A 22918-nucleotide genomic window follows, 5' to 3' on the forward strand; every position below is an offset into this window, starting at 1 on the left:
GGGCATAGACCTTAGCCACAGAGATCCACCTCGCCGAGGCCATGACCCCTCCCTGGGGTGGCCTGCCTCCGATGACTGCTGGCGTGCTATGTGGTGGTGGCATAAAGATTGAGGTCACTTGCCTCTGTAGAGGCAACCGCAGCTCCAGGGCTCGGGGATCCTCGTGGGATCACTGAGGCGTCTGTTGTAACCGCATCTCAGTTCTGCTTGTCACCTTGCCCAGCCTGTGTCCCTCAAACCCTTACAGATGGGTTTCCAAGAGCACGCCCCAATGAGCCTCCTGCGTGCAGACTCAGGTGTTCGCTGTCTGTTTCCAGGGAACCGACGTAGAATAGGAAGGGCTGACTTTATGGACTTACGACCTGTGCAAAGGCCCCGTGCTCAGAGGACCTTGCACGTGAGTTAGTGCTCTGCTGTTGCCATCTTGAAATTGTTAGTAGGTTTTGAACATCGGCTCCTAGATTTTCATTTTACACCGAGCCCTACAAATTACGTTTCCAGTTCCAAAGGATAGTGCTCGAGGCAAAATCTACCTAGAACGTCATGTGCAGAGGGAACCTGAGATGTCTCCTGGGCCCAGCAGGAGTGGCTCCTCTGATGAGGTGGCTCTGCCTGCCATGGAGGGAGGAGGAGGAGAGGGGCAGGGGGCACCACATGCTTCCCCTCCCTGGCTGACTGAGGCAAACGCCAGCTTAGAAGAAAAGCCAGCTCCAATCCGCTGGGCTCTCTCACTTCTCTTTTCTGGTTGACGAGATGCCTGGCTCTAGCCCTCCTCAGCCTCCAGGCTCGGACAGGGCCACGCTCTCCTCCTGCTTCCTTTGTACCAGCGGATGCAATGAACTGGGCCGAGGACTTAAAAGCCTACTGGTTTCACTTTCACAATATGACAATACTTCACTGCTAAATAACTAGGCACATAACATTGTGATGAGGTCTTCCTGGTGCAGCCTTTTTGATGCTGGAGCCTTTTGTCGTGGGGAGAAAAATCAAGCAATAAAACTTTCAGTGAAAAAAAATTTCTGAGTCATATGCATAACAGAAACATCAACTCACTTCTTCTTTTCTCTATCTCTCACTCTTTTTTAAGAGACAGGGTCTCGCTCTGTCGCCCAAGCTAGAGTGCAGTGGCAATATCATAGCTCACTTCAACCTGGAACTCCTGGGCTCAAAGAATCCTCCTGCCTCGGCCTCTCAAAGTGCTGGGATTGCAGGCATAAGCCACTGTGCCTGGCTCCAGTTTTACATAGGTGAAAATAATCACTAACATGTATATAACATTTAGGAGAATACCTGACACAGATAATAAGCACTTTACATACATTAATTCACCTAATTCTTACAACATATTGTGGCACAAAGAGGTTAGATGAAATGTGTAATATTACTTTACAATGTGAGTGAATGGGACCAGGATTCCAAACCAAGTGGCCTGTGTTCTTTCTATCCAATCTGCACATGCATTCTCAAATCAAATGGTGAGGACTTCATTGAATACATTGTTTTTATCTGAAATATAAAATTTAATATAGAGTAATGAAAAGCAATGGCCAAATACACAACTTAGTCCAAAGCTACTCATTGACAAATGCACACAGAATTCAAGGTGGAGCAGTGAACAACGTGTAACAATTGATAAATCAACTTTATTTGTCCAATCTGCAAAAAACCAGGAATATAAGCAGAACATAGGAAAGAACCATAGGAAAGAACCATTATAGAAGTGCTTAAATATATGAGAATTGACAGAAGAATTGAGATTTTTGAGCCTGAAAAGGAAATACAAAGGTAAAACTGCTTTCAAATATCTGGAAGCAATCCCTCATAATTTTCTTATGAATTAATCATGAATAAAATATTATCTTTCAATCTTTTGCCAATTTAGAATGTGTTGATATCAGAATTCATTTTAATCAAATTTCCTTGATTAAAATGGGGTCAGAAGAGTGGATTTTTAGGTGTTTTATTAGAGTCAATTTTATTAAAAGAAATTTCTTAATAATGTAGATTTTGTTGGTCAGTACCAACAGTAAGAAATAAAGTGGTCATGAGGTGAGCTAGGTTTAGGGACAGGGAGTGGAAAAAGAGGTGGAGGAAAACATAATAAAAGTAGTACATACTAGGTAAATGGTTTCAACAAAATGCTAATTGAGGAAACATACCAGAGTGGAGCGAGGGCATTGAGATACCAAGCCCTGACATTGTGATGCATCGGCCCAGGGAAAGGGACATGTCCATGTAATTGATCTGCTCAAACAAGGAATCTGTTTGGACTTCCCACAGTGAAACTGAAAGTGGCCCTCAGTAACTCCATCCAGATGAGACTCTGTTAAAACGTGCAACAAGAGCACTCCAGAAGCAGGAACTGGCACATATGGGAAGAGTCAGTGGGAAAAAGAGAAAGCAGAGGGTGTAATTCTCTGAGGAAGAGGTCCTGTCCTCCACCCTCAGGCGCCTGCTCTGGATCCCCAGGGCCTAGCTCAGGGGCTGACCCAATCAGCATTTGGTGAATGACATGGGGAACAAGGAAAGGAGCAGAGACGGTGACAGCTGCATTCTTTGGTGATAGCGCACGGGTTTCAGGATGGGGGCCAAAAGTGGCTTCAAGTATGGAAGAAGCCAGTGGGCAGGCAGAGAAACCTATTTTCAGTCAACTTACTATTTTTCCCTCTGTTGAAGCTGACTGATGATGCTAATGTCCATTTGCCAGGCTAATCATGCATGCATCGGGTATGTATTATAGTCGAGCCACAAGTCTTCTTCCCCCCACCCCCCCCCACCCCCCAGGAACCAGCTATCTGTATCATCCATCTTCCTCTGGGAGCCCCTGGCAGGGGTATTCTTGGAAAAGAATATAGACAGAGTAGTTGCCCCAATTCACTGCACCCTCTGAATGGCTCCGATCAACCTTCTCATAAGACCCTATGAGACATTTAAAAAATATTAATAAAATGTTTATTTATTTAAACATAAAATGTCTACATGAAGTTTCTGAGAAATAGAGGCAAACTTTTTTTTTTCTTTTTAAAAGAAAATCAGTATTGTCTTTGGAAATGAACATTTCCAAAGTGCCTAAAGTGACTCTGAGGGGAGAATGAGATTTGCAGTGACGCTAGGTATTCAAAGTTAGTTTTGCTATTTGCTGAAAGAGAAATTAAAAAGGTCAACAGTAGACTATAGCATGCTAAGATTTATTAATAGCAATGGGTTTGCAGAATTCCTCAGTTATCTGTAAACACCTTCTGGCCCTAGAGTCTTTGTTCTCTTGCCAAAAGTGGGGTGGTGATTTAGGTGATTTAGCTAGGTAACGTCACATGGGGAGAGTTTGGTTAACAATTTTTTCTCACCTACTGACTCATAATGAAGATTGTAAGCTTCAGACATGTGGGCTTTTTGTCTCTTATTCGTTGTTTATTTAAGGCATCTAGAACAATGCCTTGGAAAATGGTACAGTCTTAATAACTAATGTATAAAGCAAGCTTCTTTGCCATTTCTTTGAGAAACTCAAGCCCTAGGGGCCAGGGGGAACCAGGTATCAAATTTCTTTGAATTGCCCATCTCTAAGACTTTTGTTTCTCATTTATGGATACCATTGCCAGGATTCACCCATCTACTCCTCATTCTTTGGCATGAATCAGACAGAAGGGCCAACTTCTAGATCCAACTCAATAGATGAAGCCCAATTTAAATTAGTAGAAATGTTAATGTCCTGATACTATAGAACAGAGAGTCCCAAGATGCTCAATTGGGGTATAAGGACCCCAACTAAAAGGAGGTATAAGGACCTCCTTTTAATACTCAAATTCTACATGCTTTCACATCATGGAGATTGTATTTTTAGTAACCAGTGATTGCTTTTTGCCATAATATATTTTCTCTATTAAAAATTCAGTTGCATTTTAAGACAAATTTGGTTTTCACTATTCAAAACTGTATCTATTCTTACACGAAGGTGGATGATAAAAATAAGAAAAAGAAAAAAATGGAACAAAACTGTATCTCTAGGAATTGAAAAATAGTGATAAATATATGTGGAAAACACATTCAATTTATAGCAATGCTTGGCACACATATGGATTCATGGATTATCCTCATCCCCTACCAGAATCTGATGGTTGAACTCATATTGATAAATCATATTATATTTCTCTTAAATGATACTTTTGGTTAGTTTTTATAAATTATTTTTAAGGAACAAAGTCTTAGTAGTAATAGATGAATGTGCTATGTTTATTGACCATCTGCAAATTGTTTTCGTTATTTCAGATTGAAATTCTGGAGGGATAAATTCCTTGAGATGGGAGGAGAAAGGAAGGAAAACAAACAACTGTCTTTCTCTTGCTCGTTTGTTTCTGAGTTGCATTTTCCCTGTGTTCCATGCCATGACTCAGGGCACAGGAAGAGCATCTCAGAGAGCACCCTGCCTGTGTTCTCTGCTGTTGCCTGTGAGCCATAGACAGGCACCATCAATTTAATCACTCAAGAATCCTCTCTTTCAGGAATGTATATTGCTTCTTGGCCCCTGCATGCTCCCTGGAAGTCCTGGGCAAAGAGCCAGGGGGGAAAATGTGATTGTTCAGGCTGAAATCAATGGACTGGGATTGTTTCTTCACCTTGGGTGACTCCACTGCTCCTCAAGGAATGAACTGATTGGCACGGAGCAGGAAAAACAACACATCCCCCTTGGACTCACTCCCTTATTTATAAGCCATAACCTTGGGCACATTAAGCTCGAGGCCCTGTCAGCATCCTTGAGCCAAGAGCTCAGCTGATGTCACAGTAACGGTGCTTCTCTGGCACCTTAGAACCCAAGGACACAAAGCCTGACCGAAGGTAAGCATTAAAAATTAATGTTATTCGAAAGAGGAAGCAGCAAGGGTATGAAGAATTGGTCACTCGGTCTTCCTTGCAGTTCCAGAGCCAAGAGTGATGATCGCTTCAGTCTAGAAGGGCAGTCAGGAGCCTTTGAGACTGAACTTGCCACAAAGATAGCTGACTTGTCACAGGTGCCTTAACAGGTGACTGTCTTCTCTTCCGGATTGGGGCACAGTCCAGAGGTTAAGGCCATGGGTGACTAAGGGGATCCAGGACAACCTCATTTGACTCATAGCAGAGTTGCTGGTGTCTACCCGACATCTATGCTCCTCTTCTTCCTTACCAAGAGAAACTCAATTCAGCGCAGTCAGCGAGTACCGCCAACTGGGAAACCACATTTTCAAACCTTTCTTTTAGATAGGTGACTAAGTATTGGTCAATGAGATATGAGTGAAAGTTATTGGGTGAGCCCCTCACGAAAGCTCCTTTAGAAAGTCCTGTCACAGCTGAGCACATGTTTATCCTGGTGCTTCCCCCTCATTGCTGACTATAATATTGCAGTGATGGCCACAGTGGGCAGCTGCCATCTTGGGACAAGAGGAGACCTTGGGGTAAACCACACTTAGGACAGTAAAGCAGGAAGGCAGAAGAGCCTGGGCCCCTGGTGATGTGGCCGAACCCCTGCAAAAATTATTATGTATATATACACACACATTAAATGGTTTATATATATATATATGTATATGTAAATTGGTTTATACATATATATATGCATATCATAAAATGCTATACAGTCACCACTCAGTAACTGTGGGCAATTAGTGTCAGGACCTCCGAGGATACCAAACTACAAGGATGCTCAAGTCTCTTAAATAAAATGGTGTAGTGTTTGCATATAACCCACACACATCCTCTTGCAGCCCTGGACTGCTAATCCCTAGACTTAACTTTCAGGAGACAAAATTAAATTCTGTCTAGCTCCAGCCACTGTTACTTTGTGGACCGAGAACATTGGCATCATCTGGAAGCTTGTTAGAAAGGTAGACATGGCTTGGCAGAGTGGCTCATGCCTGTAACGCTAGCACTTTGGGAGGCCAAGGCAGGAAGATCACTTCAGCGCCCAGAAGGTCAAAACCAGCCTGGGCAACATAGTGAGAACCTCCCATCACATGCTCCCTCCCTATCCCCTCCAAAAAATATTTTAAAATTAGCTGACCATGGTGGTTAAGCTACTCAGGAGGCTGAGGTGGGAGGATCACTTGAACCCAGGTATTGGAGGTTGCAGTGAGCTATATCACACCACTGCACTCCAGCCTAGGCAACCGAGGGACACTCTGTCTGTAAAAAAATAAAATAAAATAAAATAAATTTTATAAAGGCAGACTCTCAGGATCCTCCCCAGACCCACTGAATAAGGATCTGCATTTTAACAAGATCCCCAGGTGATTTGCATGCGCACAAAAGTTCAGGAAGCACTGGTCTAGATGTAATTAGTTTCTGTTTACAAAATTGTTAACTGATATATTCTGGGAAATAATACATTCTATTTGCTGGTACTGAAACATGATAAAAATGATATAACTACAGGGCAGAACAACTAAAGTGACCTAAGTTCTTCACATAAAAATAAAACATTCAAAAAACAGAAAAGAAAAGAAAACAAAGCATTCATGTCAATTAATTAATTCTCATTCCAGCCACTATATTTGGTGCCAGGGAAGCAAAGATATCCCTGCTCTAAAGTTCATAGTCTAACAAGAGAGACATATAAATACTGGGTACTGTGTTGCATTGCATTATAATAACCTGTTTAAATGCAATAAGAGAGATATGCCCAGGTATTTGGGGAAAACAAATGAGGGGTCTACGCCTTCACTCTTGGACTGAAGGTCCGGTTCGAGAAAACTTCTTGGGGATATGGGTTCTCTTGCTTCTTCCCCGGCTTCAGGAATCAGAGGCCATCATTGGTCATAACTTAGACTACTGGCCTCCCCAGCTGGTGCCTAAATTCTGAGCTGGCACATAGGAAACACAGGTAGAGTAGTAATGTTTTCACCCTGTGCGATCTTTAGTTTCTCAGTTCATGATACAGGCTCCTTGGCTCCATTTCACAGATAAGGAAATTGCAGAAACGGAATGGTGAGTAAATTTCAAAGGACTCAGGGTAGGCAAACCCATATGAGGGTTGATCTCTAAGACCTTCTCCTTAATTTTGTCAACACTGGGCTCTGAATTTTATCATCGAATTCATCTATCTTTTCCAAACAATCTGATGTTGGAAATCCTTTCAAATGATATTTAGAATAAGTCAAATTTTCTTCTTTTCTTGTATTTCTCTTTGATATTCTTTAGCTCTTTATATTATTAAAAATGAAATCATATTTTTGGACACTTGTGGTTTGGCTGACTGGTTGGGAAACTGTTTTCTGGCATTCATTGATGCTTTTTTCTTTCCACTTACAGACCATTTACTGGGCTTGGTACTACAAGAAAGTGACAAATTAAGAAATGAGAAAGAGAATAAATGTACTGCGCATGCTGAAATCTCAAGAAGATTTTGGTTTTCCTTCTAATTTTTACTGATCTGACAGTGTTGGGAATGGAAACATTGTTTCAAACAAAACCCAAAATTTGGGTCTGTCTCAAAGAGATAACATTGAATCTTTTTTTTTTCCTCCCTTCTGCTTTTGTGAAACAGTCTTCTAAGTTCTGATTTCCTCTTCCTTGAAATAGACCAAAGTAGCCCTGTTGGTGAAGTGAATCAACATGCTGGAAGTGAAACCAACCAGGACTCAGCTTGCCTCATGCTCGTGGTCTGTCAAGTCCTCTAGCCAGTGCCAGGGTCTGCAGTTTACTGCTTCCCACCGCCCTGAGCTGCCTTCAGTGGGGGGAAGACAGGAGAGGCTTGAAGGCTTTTGATATTCTACTGAACAATTCACAAGTTAACAAGCATGTAACCAGTACTAACTAGAGGGTATTGCCAAACATAACAGATTATACGCAGATCACCAAGGCCTCTCTCATATTGCAATCCCAGCAGAAAATGATGCAGCCAAAGCAATCCCCAAATCTTGGTGGCCTGCCACCCAAGTGTGTTCAGCCAGCTCTAGCATGCTGCCTCCTTTTCACGTGTCCAATGCTAGGCTTTCAACCACAGTCCTCTCCACCCAGAATGTGTTATTTGGTTCTCACAAATGCAAGAAGAATTGCTCTTTTCTGAACAGAAATCCAAACACAAGGTGAAACCACAACTTGTTTTCAACAGGCGTCCTGTTGTGAGCCCTCCCAACTCTGCTGCCTTTCTGAATGATCAGGGACTGGCGGTTCCAAGCAGTGTGCGTGGCCTGAGCCTCTCCCTGAGGCTGCCTCTAATGAGGGTCTCAAGAGCAATTAGTCATCAGCTGGAGATTTGCCAGCTTGGCCCACTGAGCCTGATCATGCTTTGTCACATGTGAAATTCTGACATTCTAACACATGGCTTGTTTGCAAATCATGCCTTAAATAAATATATTCATAATATTTAGCAATATAGTACTCTGAACTAGAGCATCATTATGCCTTTGTTTATTCACTATTCATTTACTAAGTGCCAAATACACGCCAGGTGCTATGTCGGATGCAACAGTTACTAGGAAGGGAAGAAATGGTTTTGCCCTTAATGGGCTGTGGATGCAAATGTCTGTCCCTCCACTAAACTACAAGTTCAATCGGTGGCTGCTGGTATGCAGGGGTCATGGATGGGATGCAGAGAGGGAGGTGGTAGATCTCATTTGGGGAGGGGTTTGCAGCTAGCACATACACTGCCTTTTTGTAAACTTGAGAGGATACACTCCTTCCCTGGACATACATAGCCCCTACTCCAGAGCACAGAATTCTGTGAATGGAGCAGAAGGACCCCCACACTCACCTCCTGACTAGGACAGTTTTCTTTAAGGGTGATGCTTGGACTCAGTCTTGAAAGATATGGAGGTGTTCACCTAAATGACAGGGAAGAATAGAACATTCTAGAAGGGGCATTCTGGGGAACAAAGAGATATGACACATTCTGGGAACTACAAGCAGTTGAACTTGGTGGTGAATGGGACACGAAAGGAGGGAGAGGTACGCAGAGGCCTGGTTGTAGATGACCCTGTATTCCAAACTAAGAAGCAAGGTCTTTATCATAAAGGCAATGGGGCAATATTGAGGAGGTTTCCAGAAAATGAGTGAGGTGGTCATAATACTCATTTTTGTGACTGTGTTGAAGTGGACTAAAGGGGTTGAAGACAGGGGCAGGCTAAGTAGGAGACCATTGCAATAGTCCAGGTGATGGAGAATGAAGGTTGGAACCTTCAATGGGCAACAGGGATGGAGAGGTGAGGATAGATATGAGAGAAGTGAAGAGGGCAGAATATGCAGAAATTGGAGACTGATTGTATTCTAGAAGATTAGGAGATGGAGGTGTCAAGGATGAATGGCTTTCAGGTTTCTTTGTGGGAACCTGAGTGGATGCTGATGCCTCTCACTTAAAAGTGGATGCAGGAAGAAGAGGAGCTCAGTGCTAGGCACTGTCTTTCTAATGGCTGCCATCTGTTTCTGGCACTGTTCTATCTGCCATGAGGGGTGTGGCAGCAAAGTGCAGAGGAGCTCGTCAGTCCCAGTTTCTTGTCACTGAGCTTTTACCCAGACCAAGCCCAGAACTTGAGCTGACTGCTTCAACACCATACAGAGAGAAATGTTCTTCCAAAGCTATGGCTCTAGTGGCTCTGACCCCATTTGAAGAAGCCAGCGCCTGCCATGGATCCTAAGAGGAAGGGGGCAATGGGACTTGGCCTAACATAATGCATCCCACTGAAAGGAAAGCCACCGAAGTGCACGCTTTGACACATGCCTTTGACACAACTCTATTGACCATAGACTTGCCCTATAAAATGGGAGGTCTACACTCTTCAGCACCAATAAAATATGCTGCTCTTCAGCTGCAAAGAATGCATACACTCATATAGTGAAAAAGTGGCCTGGGCTAGAGTTCTTACTGGTTGCTAATAAAAGTAAGTTTCTTGCAAAAATTATTATGTATATATACACACACATTAAATGGTTTATATATATATATATGTATATGTAAATTGGTTTATACATATATATATGCATATCATAAAATGCTATACAGTCACCACTCAGTAACTGTGGGCAATTAGTGTCAGGACCTCCGAGGATACCAAACTACAAGGATGCTCAAGTCTCTTAAATAAAATGGTGTAGTGTTTGCATATAACCCACACACATCCTCTTGCATACTTTTATCATCTCTAGATTACTTACAATACCTAATAACATGTAAACACCACCTAAATAATTATTATACAGTATTTTTAAATTTGTGTATTTTTTTTTTCTGAATATTTTTGATCCACAGTTGGTTGAATCTACAGATGCAAAACTTGCAGATATGAAGGGCTAATTGTTTATGTATACTTATGTATATATATAAAATGGTTTTTGCAAGAGATATATGTATATCTTAAATATATTTTATGTATCTTCTTAGTTTTCAATTTAATGGAGTTATGTATTTTTAAATTTTTTAATTCAAAAATGGAGGATTTCAAACACATATGAAAGTAGAAGGGATAGTATAATGTATCCATCCATGTATTCATCACTCTGTTCCAATAATTATTAAGTCATGGTCAATCTGTTTCCTCTATCAGTAATACTCCCACCAGTATCCCACTAGTATCTCCCTTCATCTCCCAGATTATTTTAAAGCAAATCTATTGGAAGTATATATATATATATATTAAATAAACTTTTTATTTTGGAACAGTTTTGGATTTAAAGAATTATTGGAGAAACAGAGTTTCTCCTTCACACAATTTCCCCTATTATTAACATGTATCACTAGAATGGCATATTTGTAACAATTAGTGAACCAATTTTTAAATTTTTTTAAATTTTTAATTATTATGAGTACCTAAGAGTTATATATCTTTATAGGATGCATGTGATGTCTCGATACAAGCATACAGTGTGAATTAATCAAATCAAGGTAATTGGAGTACCTATCACCTCAGGCATGTAACATTTCTTTGTGTTAAGAACATTCCAATTCTACTCTTTTAGTTATTTTAAAGTATACCCTAGCTTATTGTTGATTATAGTCACTTTGTTGTTCTATTAAATATTGTTCATTCTATCTGACTATATTTTTCCACCCATACACCATCCCCACTTTATCCCCGACTCCCTGCTACTCTTCACAGCCTCTGGTGACCATCACTCTACTCTCTGTCTCCATGAGATCTACTGTTTTTAATATTTAGCTCCCACATATGAGTGAGAACATGCGAGATTTGTCTTTCCATGCTTGGCTTATTTTAGTGAACCGATATGGATACATTATTATTAACAAAAGTTTATGCTTTAGTCAGATTGCCTCAGTTTTTCCCTAAAGTTTTCTTTCTGTTCCATGAGCCTATTGGAGGTATATTTCATTCTGCCTTTACAAGTCCTTGTGGATTTAAGGATGTAATGCTCCATTTCATCCACTACCTACAGGCTAAGAAGCCTGCATCAGATCAAGTGTTTATTTCATGACCTGTCCCCGCTTCCCTTCCCCTCTTCCTTTCCCAGGCTCTAACTTGGGGAAAGGATGTCAGAGCACACGTGCCCACAGTGGCTTAGGAGCACTGATACCTTTGCTGCCCTTAAGAGTATGTTGGGCAGTTGCTGGACTCCCTTTAAACTGCCACTTTGGAATTCTTGCCAGGGCAAACAACCAAATGTAATTTGGGACAACCTGTGAAGCAGAGAATTCAGAAAAAGCCACTATATCTTTAAAAATACATTTGTGAGTCCACCATATTAACTAAATGAAATAGAACTAATGGCTCCCAGGCTGTTTGGGTTAATTTCCACTCTAGCTAGTCACAGCATGGGGGTGTCTGTGACTTGGGGGGTCAGCAGAGGCCCAGGGCGGTGCCGCCCATCAGTGGCTGGTCAGTTTGCCTCTACACCAAGAGACCCACACACACACACCCTGGGGCAGAAGCCACATGCTCTGTGCTGGTGTCACAGGAAGTCAGTTCTCTGTGGAGGTGCTCTGCTTAAATCAGTGCTGTGTGTGGTGCCAGGTTTCTGATGCAATGCCTGCTCCAGCCAGCCTGTCGAACAAATCAAAGTGCACTGGGCGGCTGGCTTGGGGCCAGAATGGCGTCACTGCCCATTAATAGAAGTTGATGGAGCTCAGAAAAATGCCTTAGGTCTGGCAATAATCCAATTCCTCCTACACTTTGTCTGCCTCCAGGCAAATATATAGAAAAATCAATTTAGGGATGCTTATTTTTTACCAGTTTGTACTAATTTAAGCATTGCTTTGCCTAGTTACTGTTGGATTTTTTTTAAAAAATGTTTTGTGACATGGCTTGTTTTTTACTGATTTATATAGTCTTTTACAGGTTCTGCTACTTCTTTCCAAAAAAAGATTTGAGGTGACTTCTTACAAAGGTCATTTATTATTAACATGCAAGTTTCCTCTGCTTTTCCTTGATGTTCTACTTGTATAACTATAGTTGATGAATTAGAGTTTATCTATCAATCCATCGATACTACACTTTATTCCATAAAGGATGCATACAGAATATTCAAATACTCACACCAGACAAGATAACACAAATTACAAAGGGGTAAGGAAGAAAAAAGAAACACAAGTTAGTAACATAATATCAGCTATAAAATAGGACTTCACAGAAATTCATACCACGAAGTCCTATGCACTTGCTCCAAATGGGTCTCACATCAGCAAATGAGCCTCAGAAAAGCCAGGAAGAAAGGAAAACTATGACCATTTGGGCAAGCCATAGTGGAAATAATCTAAAAAGAAGCCACACAACGCTTTCTGATACTCAGGTCAGAAAGACTTTAAAGAAGACAGTAAGGAACATCTGCAATAATATTCTTATTGGAGACTGTTATGGGCTGGCCGCTAAATTGTGACCCCTGCCATCCCACCACCTTCCCCAAATTTATATGCTGAAGTCCTAACTCCAGTGCCTCAAAATGTAATTACATTTGGAGACAGGGTCTTTAAAGAGGTAACTAAGTTAAAAATGAGATCATGAGAGCAGACCCTAATTCAATATGACTGGTTTCCTTATAAGAAACAGATATTAGGACACAGACACAGAGACCACATGAAGACAAGAAGCAACCAAAGACAGAGGACTCCCCTCACACCTTGATCTTGGGCTTCTAGCCTTAAGCCACCCAGTCTGTTATGGCAGCCTAAGTAAACTAATCCAGAGACACAGTAATACATTTCTCAAAGGCTGTTTCTAATGGCATCCGTTGTTGCAGGCTGACAACACCAGGCACCCAGATTCCTGCTTTCCCACCTCCCACACCTGCCCCCACATCCCACCCAAATCCACATGGCTATTGTGAGAACTTTGGTGTTCTTACATGACTTCGCCATGCTGGTCCACAGCTGGTTGGTCTGGAGGCAGAGTACCTGACCCCTGCTGACCCAATCAGTCTTTTCCTGAGATTTTTCCACCTGGAACTGAGAGAGCTTGACATGAGTCCTCTCTAGCAGCAGAAGCAAATAAGCTGCAAGCCATTAGCAGTCAGTGGCCATCGTTTCTCCCAGGTGGAGAAGATGAATCTGCCAGAAGGACAAAGCCAGACAGAAAGAGTCTTAGCATCGTCCCAGTTTCAAATTCATTCTTTCATTCAACAAATATTTATTGAATGCTGACTATGTTCCAGACATTGGTTCAGTAACTTATGAATGCCATTTGCATCCCTCCTTTCCTGGCAACTTAGTTTTCCTACCCTTTATGGACTCCCCCAATAAAAGCCCCTTTTGTCTAAGCCAGATCAGGTTGGAGTTCTGTCACTTACAACTAAAGTAATACACTACAATTCCCTGGGTTCTCCTTTCCTCTGTAGTCACATGAATCACTGGTGGCTTCTTGAACAAGTCCTGTTGTCTTAGGATAACAAGAGTCAGATCAAGGGATAATTGTGTTTGTAATTTTAGTTTCCTCCATATAAAAATAAGCGATGCTCAAATATTAACTATGTTGGTTTCCTTGTTCTGCTTGTAAAAGTCCATCTTTTCCCCCCAAAATATCTGAGCTGATCCAAACACTCTCCTCTGCCCCCAGATTTGAGGGGCTGGTCACAGAGGCTTTTACTTATAACCTGGTAACTGTTTCAAAGAGTAAGATGTACCTAACCTCTTTTATAACCTCTTCTATTGCAGAAATGATTGTCAGTGACGACAGTCATAAACTCTCCTTGTATGTGTTAGTGCAATTTCTTCCATTTAGTAAACCTCTCTCATTACTTTTATCATTAAATAGCAAGCTGGTACATTATCTGTCCATTTCATATGCAATTTATCTTTTAGAAAAGATGCACAGAGATTTTTGTGTAGCTTGCTTATGTTCTCATTTTGTGGATTTCGTATTTTTCCCAGGACAGAGGTAAAAACAAACAAACAAACAACAACAACTCATTAACTATATGGTGAGGACATGACTTACATGACTTCGCCATGCTGGTCCACAGCTGGTTGGTCTGGAGGCAGAATACCTGACCCCTGCTGACCCAATCAGTCTTTTCCTGAGATTTTTCCACCTGGAACGGAGAGAGCTTGACATGAGTCCTCTTTAGCAGCAGAAGCAATAAGCTGCAAGCCATTAGCAGTCAGTGGCCATCGTTTCTTCAGCCTTAACCAGGAAATGGGCACTCAGTCAAGGATTTCTTATAACATTTCCTCAGAGTAAATACTCATCAAATATTGTTGAATAGTGTGTCCCTCTTCTGAAAAATAATATAAAAGTGAAGGACCTAGTACTTAGGAAAAAATGGTGCTTTTTTGTAATTCAGAAATAACTATATTATTTCTGTTTCTGTTGCAGAAACATACGGTCTTTAGCAACTTGAGTTTGGATACAGGCATTGCCATTGGGTAGGTGGGAGGCCTCTGTCAAGGATGTCATTAGACTCTTGAGCCTCAGTTTTTCTCATCCATAAAATGGAAATTAAAATATCTACTTTGTAGTATAATTAGATGATTAAGTCAATGATGTTGTAAGTGACCATCATGAGTGCCTAGCGTATTGTGGGTGGGATGGTTAATTTTAGGTATCCAACTTGCCTGGATTAAGGGATACCTAGAGAACTGGTAAAACATTATTGTAGGTATGTCCATGAGGGTATTTCCAGAGGAGACTGGAGTGTGAGTGGGTGGACTCAGCGGAAAGATCTGCCCTCAATGTGGGTGGATGCCATCCAGTTGGCTGGGGGCCTAGATAGATTTAAAAAAGTAGGGAAAAAGTGATTTTTCTCTCTCTCCTGAAGCTGGGACACTCTTTGTTCCTGCCTTTGGACATCAGAATCCCAGGCTTTCTGGCCTTTGGACTCCAGGACGTACACCAGTGGCCCCCCAGGTTCTCAGGCCTTTGGCCTCAGACTGAGAATTATATCATCAGCATCCTCAGTTCTAAGGCTTTCGAATCTGGGCTGGGCCACGCTACCAGCATCCCAGGGTCTCCAGCTTGCAGGTGGCCTGTCATGGGACTTGTCAGCCTCCCTAATCACACACGCCAATTCCTCTAGTAAATTGTCTCCCACATATCTATGCCCACATGCGTGCATATGTGAGCATACACACACGTGCATATCCTATTGTTTCTGTCTCTCTGGAGAACCCTAATACAGGGGGCATTAAAGTGGGAATTATTATCCAATTCACTATATAATCGCTTATCTCTAATTTTCAATTGCCTTGTATAATAACTGTCTATCCTTTCTTTTATGATTTTCTTTTTACCATTTGATGTATATGATTATTGCACTTTTGGTGACACAGGGCAGCTACCCTGGCATTTTTTGACTTTATAAAGAAGCACAAGTGAGAAAAAGGCAGAAAAGGGATAATAATTCTACACTGAATTATTCATTTATTCATAGAAAGTAACCACTATAAATAGCATGTAACCCTAGAAAAGCATGAGGTTTTCAAACCAAATTATGTATTGCAATGCCTTTCAGCCAAAGATCAGCAGGGACACATCTGTTGGGTTTGTTGCTTGTCATGGGGAAGGAAACTGTACACCATGGGGAGCTACAGAGAACCCTCTCAGGAAGAGGGAGCTAAAAAGGATGTACTGGGCTTGCATTAGGTGATTTGTGGAGGGTAAAGGAAACAGGGCTTTTGTCTGGATTGGACGCTTTCAGGAAGAGGGAGTAGTTTCTATGACTGGGCATCTTAATAAATCTTATCTAGAAAAAAGGGAGGCTAAGGTTATAATTGGTAAAGAGGTGGCAGTCACACCGATTAGCAAGAAGAGGGTGATGTTTTGTTATTTTCTTGGTTTGGACAATGTTTGTATCTTTTTCTGTGTTCAAACATGACACAGCGTGATCTTGTTTGTGTCTTGATCCATTGTGGTCAATAGAGTGGCCTTGCTTATGCTGACATTCTGAGAAATTGTTTATGTTCAGCAGAACACCATGGCCTATCTCTAAGTGCCAAGCTAGTTCCTAACAACAGTGAGACCTGGCTATGGGTGCCAGGCCCATTTACAGATGCCAGGCTGCTTTTCTCACTCTTATGTATGAGCATGCTCTGTGACAGAATTTAGGTGCAGATAACAGGTAATACTCTATTTAGTGAGAACATGATTTAATACAGAGAATTAGGTGCTTACAAAATTGTTAGAAGGACTGAAATAATGGCTCTGGGCTTGGAATCCAGGAACAATTCCAAGAACTACCCCATAGGGCTAGTCCTCCAGTGTGGCTGCTAACTCTTCATTCCCCACCTTCCTGATTGTGGCAATCACCTGTGAAATTGTTGGCTCGAGGAACACATCAGCTAACTTGCTCTTGAGAGATCAGGAAACCACTGCTGCAACTATTACCCTTAAAGCTACATGACACCTGCCAGGTCCATACTAACTCCTCTGAGTCCTGCCTCTTGCCTTTCATCATGCTATTGACCAGAGCACTGGGACCTCTGCTACCTGTGTCTCAGATTAATCCAATGTTGCTGTGGCCTCCTTTGCCAATGATAGCAGTACAAATTGCAGCCACCCATTTGTTATATCACTTCCAATTTCAAGATATCACATCAGCAGTCTGATTGCCTGAACCTAAATCATATCCAAATCTCTAGCTGCAAGGGAGTCTGGGCATCACAGTGCTTGGGTTCTCCAGCCTCTCCAGCAGGAAGATGAACTATAGGGAGACTGGAATGGATGTTGATTTCCAGGCCAGCTTGTTCACCACAAGCCCTAACCAGGAGTAAAGAGGCCTGGATCTAAGCCTGATTCAGTCACTAATTTGCTATTTACTAAGTTTCTTTCTGATTCTAGAGTTCTATGACTCTATTATTAATTTTGTTCATATTTTCTTAAATATATTCATTTTGAAAAGCATTTCCGTACTTTTTTACATAAGAATTTTATTGTCATGAATACTCAGAGTAAGAATAGAAAGGCTCTAAGATGCCCTCAATGATTTTTACCTCCCAGAATTGTCACTCTCCCACATTAAATAGGGATGACCTGTGAAACCAATAGGATATTGTATACATGACAGCATGTGGCACCCAAGACTAGGTCATTAAAAAAAAAAATTGCAGCCTCTATCTTTGCTGTCTTTTGGATCACTGACTCTGGGTGAAGCCAGCTGTCTTGTCATGAGGACACTCAAGCAGCACGGTGGGGAGGTCCATGTGGGGAGGACTGAGGCCTCCTGTCAACAGCCACCATCCAGGTGCCAGCCATAAGAACAAGCCACGTTGGACATGTATGTTCCAGCCCCAATCAAGCCTTCAGATGACTCTACCCCTGGCTGACATCTTGACTGCAACCTCATGTGACACTTTGAGCCAGACCTACCCATCTAAGCCACTCTCGAATTCCTGACCCACAGAAACTGTGTAAGATCATAAATACTTAATGCTGTTTGAAGTCACTAAGTTCTGGAGTAAATTATTATGCAGCAACAGAAAACTAATACATTTCTGATTAGTATGTAAAATAGCATGAAAATTGCTGAATTTTATCTCCTAATCTCTAGCCTCAAATTTCCTTTGCTTATCCTTTTCTGACATAAAGCTGGTAGCCTTTGAGATTGTATCTCTAGACATATCAGAACCCATCAAAAAGTGCATAAATCAGAATTAAAATTAAGTTGTTATTTTCTGAGATTAAAAAAAAATGTGGTAGTGGGCAGACAGGAAAAATCCCTATTGTTAATGCTGTAAATAGCAACTATTTTCTTAGGCAAAATGTCAGGCATTTGAAACGTATCACAGGGCTACTATATCCTTTGAAAATAAAGCTAATGAAAACATAATAAATAGTCAAAACAACTCTTTCACTGACATACCAATCAATTCTGTGAAATGACTTTTATTTTAATGCAGGAACTATGCTGGGTTTATAGGTCAATAAACATTCCCATATGTTAATGAAAGATAAAAGTTGTCTGTTAATGAATTATTTGTGGTTTTAATCTAAAAGATAAAGACATTAATTTCTTTCATTTTATGATGGCTTAAAGTTTGACCTAAGAAAGAATGTTCCAACAAAACTTACTTAATTTTTATTAAGACTCTTTTCTGGATCCTGTGATCATGTCTGGTAAGGACCTAGTTGCTTACTTAGAGTAGCAATCTTTTGCTTATTATGAAAAATAAGAGTGCATGGGTTTTAGAAAATATATCAAGTAGAAGTATGAGCTGCAAGCACCACAAACTTTATATGAATCGGCTTGAGAAAAAAAAAAAATTTACCAGATGGTCACTGCAGTGTTTTGGAATTCAAGTCATAGCCAAGTTCAGAGAGAGCTGAGGCCTCAGGCACCATCAGAGCCAGGGCTGGAAAGCCCCTCTTCTCCCCTAGTCTTGCCTCTGCTTCTCGGGGTGCCAGCTTCGTCTTCCGGCAGATTGGCTTCTTTTATGTTGTAGAAAACATGGCTGTTGGCAGTCCTGAGTTTTACATTTTTCAGCTTTAGTCTCTAGAGACTTGTTCTCTGCTCTTAAATGCCAATTTCTAATGAACTCCAGCCAGGGGGCAGGGCCATGTTGTTCAACATGGCTGCTCCTGTGGTGGCTGAGGAGGGAGGGAGATTTCCCAGAGAAACAGCGGGCTGGGAAGACAAAACAGTATGTACCATATATTAGGTTTCTAGGGCTGCTGTAATGAAGAACCACAAACTGGGTGGCTTAAACATCAGGAATTTATCTTACAGTTCTGGAGGTTAGAAGTCCCAGGTCAAGGTGTTGACAGGTTTGGTTCCTTCTGAGGGCTCTGAGAGAGAATCTCTTCCAGGCCTTTCTCCTAACTTCTGGTAGTTCATTAGCAATCTCTGGCTTTCCTTTGCTTGTAGAAGCATCACCTCCATCTCTGCCTTCATCTTCACATGGTGTGTAAATCTGCGTCCAGATTTCCCTCTCTTACAAAAACACTAGTTGCATTAGGACCCACCATACTCCAACATGTCCTCATCTTAACTGAGCTAATTATATCTTCAACAGCACTGTTCCCAAGTAGGGTCACATTCTGAGGCACTGGGGACTAGGAGCTCAACATATAAATTGGGGGGGGGTCTATTCAACCCATAGGTTTGGTTCAGGGCAGCACTTCATACACAGGATATCAGAGATCAAAGGATGGAAGTGAGAAGCGAGGGCAAAGAGCCATGAACTTGGAATTAGAATCCCTTCATCTCTCATCTTCCAAGAGAGAAAAATAAGTAACAAAACCTGCATCCAGAGAAAGAAATGGGAAATTTTTTGTGGTGACAGAGGTAAGAAAACCATCAGACACGCAGGGATATGAGCTACCGCGGAACACCATAGTCGCTACAGTGGCTGACTGGACACGTCAACCTGTGTGGACTGTTCCATGTTTTTTCCTCCTGCTCACTTTCCATTTGGTGGACTCGTTTTGCCTGGGGTAGACTCTCTGCTGGTGTTCATGGGAACCAGCAGAACAAACAGCCTAGCTTCTTGGGCCTTGCAGAGAACCTGAACAAGAGAGGGGAGTAGAGAGAGTTTGGAGTGAGGCAGAAGCCAGGCGCAGCACCAGGGGGCTTGTGGTTTGGTGTTCAAGAGTGACAGTGACCCTCTACATCATTTCCTGGCTGAGCCCCTTGAGAGATGAAGCCCTGAAGATGCCCCCGACACACTCAGCCTTGGGAAGGAAGCAGAGATAGTACTTCTGGGGACTGAGATGGCAGAGGAGACCATCAGGATCCCTGGAGCCTCCTGTCCCATTGCTCTGCCCATCCCAAGGGAACGGGGGCTGTGGGTGGGGGGTGTTTCTGCTGCAGCAGCACAAGCCACGGGGACACAGGGGCCTCCTGTGAACCCAGGGCTATCCCAAGGCAGGGGAGGGGCAGAATCTTTCATTGATCAAGGGTTTTTTGTTTTTTTTTTTCTGTTTTGTTTTTTGTTTTTGTTGTTTTTGAATCAGGGTCTTGCTCTCTTGCTTAGGCTAGAGTACAGTGGCATCATCATAGCTCACAGCAATCTCAAACTCCTGGGCTCAAGCAAATCTCCTGCCTCAGCCTCCAAATAGCTGGGATTATAGGCACAGGTCACCACATCTGTCAAATATTTCTATTTTTTGTAGAAAAATAGGAGTCTCACTATTGCTTAGGCTGGTCTTAAACTCCTGTCTCAAGCAATCTTCCCATCTCAGCCTCCCAGAGTGCCAGGATTACAGGCGTGAGCCACTGTGCCTGGCCTCATTGATGGAGCTTCTAATCAGAAGAAGCTAATAATGTACATAATTAAGCTAACTTTGGTAACTGAAATTACCGTAAATTGACAGGAGCAAGATTTCCACTGTTAAAGTCAGAAATCAGAATCAGAGATCTGATTGGTTATAAAACTCAATGTTAAAGTTGAGTGTGTAAATAATAAAATCTTATTCTGTCTGTTATGCTTTCATTTATTTAGCTGTGGAATAGGTGCACATACATTTGATTTGCACAATAAATCAGAGGATTGTACTATTATTATTTCCATTTTACAGATAAGAAGACTAATGCTTATTGAAGTTGAAGATCTTGGACTCAAAAACCAAGTCTTGAGTGAAGGGTATGGTATGTGAATTATATCTCAATAAAACTGATACAAAGCAAAAAAATAAAGAAACAAGTCTGCTTGATAATAAAGTCTATATATCATTTACCATAGAAAATGTCTTATTTAGGTTGGGCTATTGCTGGTAGAGAGAAATGGGTTATTTCAGGTTGCATTTTTTTTTTCTTTTTAAGTGTATGTGATGTATCCCAAGGCAAAGATTCATTAATTTTGTTTTTTTTGCTTTGTTTTGTCTTTTAAAAATGTTCTAAGGCCAGGGCCTGACAAGACAAACTGATAAAGTTCCATCTTTGTGTCTTCATGAGCCAAATCAGTCTTCCTTGGAGAGTTAATGTTGTCCCCTCAAAGCACAGAGGCCAGACAGAAGCCTGCTTTGCTTAAGAGGGGAAAGGGGAGATTCACTGTCTTTCTGGACATTAACTTAGATCCAGCATTTTTCAAAACTATGTTTTGTATGGTTTTGATAAAATCTTAATTTTAATCCCTTACTTGAAGGCACTGGTACTTCTTTGAAGAGGGAATCACCAAGTACACTGGAAGAATTCATACTGTTTTTATATATCCCTACAAGCAAAGTGAATTGTCAGATTATAAGATTTACGAAAAAATATTCATACCATTTTTTTTGAAAGTCTCTTCTAAGTTCACAAGCACGATGATCCCTTTGTTTTGTAATTTATGGTAATAGATTCGAGTTGTATCTCATTTTATAACATATTCTCATAGAAAAATGACTTGGGATGTCAAAATGGATATGTATTGAGATGACGAGTGTAAAAGCCTTTCAAGAGTTTGGTTCACAAGCCACAAGAGGAATGAAGGGGCCATTTCAAAGTCCTTTAATTATCTCAGATGATGTGATAAGGAAAATAATATGCTAACTGCCAAATCAAAATCATACGTTGGGATGAAGTCAGTTACATACACAATAGATTCCTTTCTCTTGAAAGCCACGGTCTGGACACATTTCAGTCACTTTCTTCTTTAGGCACAAGCAGTGAAGCACAGAGAAACCATGAGGTCTGCAGTTCTGCGTGGGGCACTTTCAAAATGCTGACTTGCTGCCATGGAAGGGCGCCCAGGGTACGGAGCAAAGTGAAAAATGCAAGTTGCACAACAATGTGTGCAGTGTGAAGCCATTCACAAGGGGAAAACAGATATGATAAGATGTATTATGACTTGGTACAATACTATACTATACGATGCTGTGTAGAAAGACAATTCTGAAAAGACCCCAAAGAAGCAGTGAATCATCATTTCTTTTGGGAAGAATAAATTGGGGATGATGGTATCTTTTACATATTATGTTGAAAAAGATTCTATGTCAGAGATATTAGGAACACTAAACTGAACGAGTAAATAAAATAAAAAGAAAACAAAAATATTAAGTTGCCATATCGTAAAGAACAGCAGGCCAAGTGTGCTGGGTTTGGCCAGTGGAAACAGATCCCTGCACCCTTCACTAGCCCACCCCCAGCAGTTAGCTGACCACCCTGTGTCTGCTCAACCTCCTGTACTGGCTGATCTCTTGCAATCCTTTGTACTACACTGAGCTGCCAGGAGCTTAGAGCATGTTGCAGGGGTGTGGCTGAGACTTCTGGGGGTCCCCACAACATCTCTTCTACTTTTCCGACCTTATAATGACAGCCCATCTGAAACACTACTATGAAGAAGACCACGAGTGCAGGAATGCAGGCAGCATCTAAAAGTAGTAAATGGCAAGGAAATGGGTTCTTCCTGGAGCCTTCAGAAGGAATGCAGCCCTGGTGGCAACCTGATTTTAGCCCAGGGAGACCCGTGTTGGACTTCTGGCCACTGGAGCTATGAGATAATACATCTGTGGTGTTGTTTTAAGTCATCAAGTTTCTGGTAATTTGTTATAGCAGCAGGAAACTAATAAAAGGTCTTAATTATAATCTGTCATAGGGAGAGAACTTCTTCGTGTCCTAACTATGCAGTCTTCAATCACTCTTTACCATATTATCTTGTTTT

The 22918-nt window shown here is 41.5% G+C and overlaps 1 long non-coding RNA gene across 1 annotated transcript in view; it reads left to right on the top strand.

Annotated features, from left to right (window-relative positions):
* The window catches only part of LOC105867021 (uncharacterized), a 33327-nt gene extending 26393 nt beyond the window's left edge, over nucleotides 1-6934 (top strand). Inside the window, exons 7-9 of the long non-coding RNA XR_012921765.1 lie at nucleotides 4264-4830; nucleotides 4910-5015; nucleotides 6885-6934. This is a non-coding gene — a long non-coding RNA (uncharacterized LOC105867021). The remainder of the gene's footprint in view (nucleotides 1-4263; nucleotides 4831-4909; nucleotides 5016-6884) is intronic.
* The last annotated feature ends 15984 nt before the right edge of the window (nucleotides 6935-22918 follow it).

Source organism: Microcebus murinus, chromosome 11 (assembly GCF_040939455.1).
Source record: "Microcebus murinus isolate Inina chromosome 11, M.murinus_Inina_mat1.0, whole genome shotgun sequence".
NCBI classification, from domain to species: Eukaryota; Metazoa; Chordata; class Mammalia; order Primates; family Cheirogaleidae; genus Microcebus; species Microcebus murinus.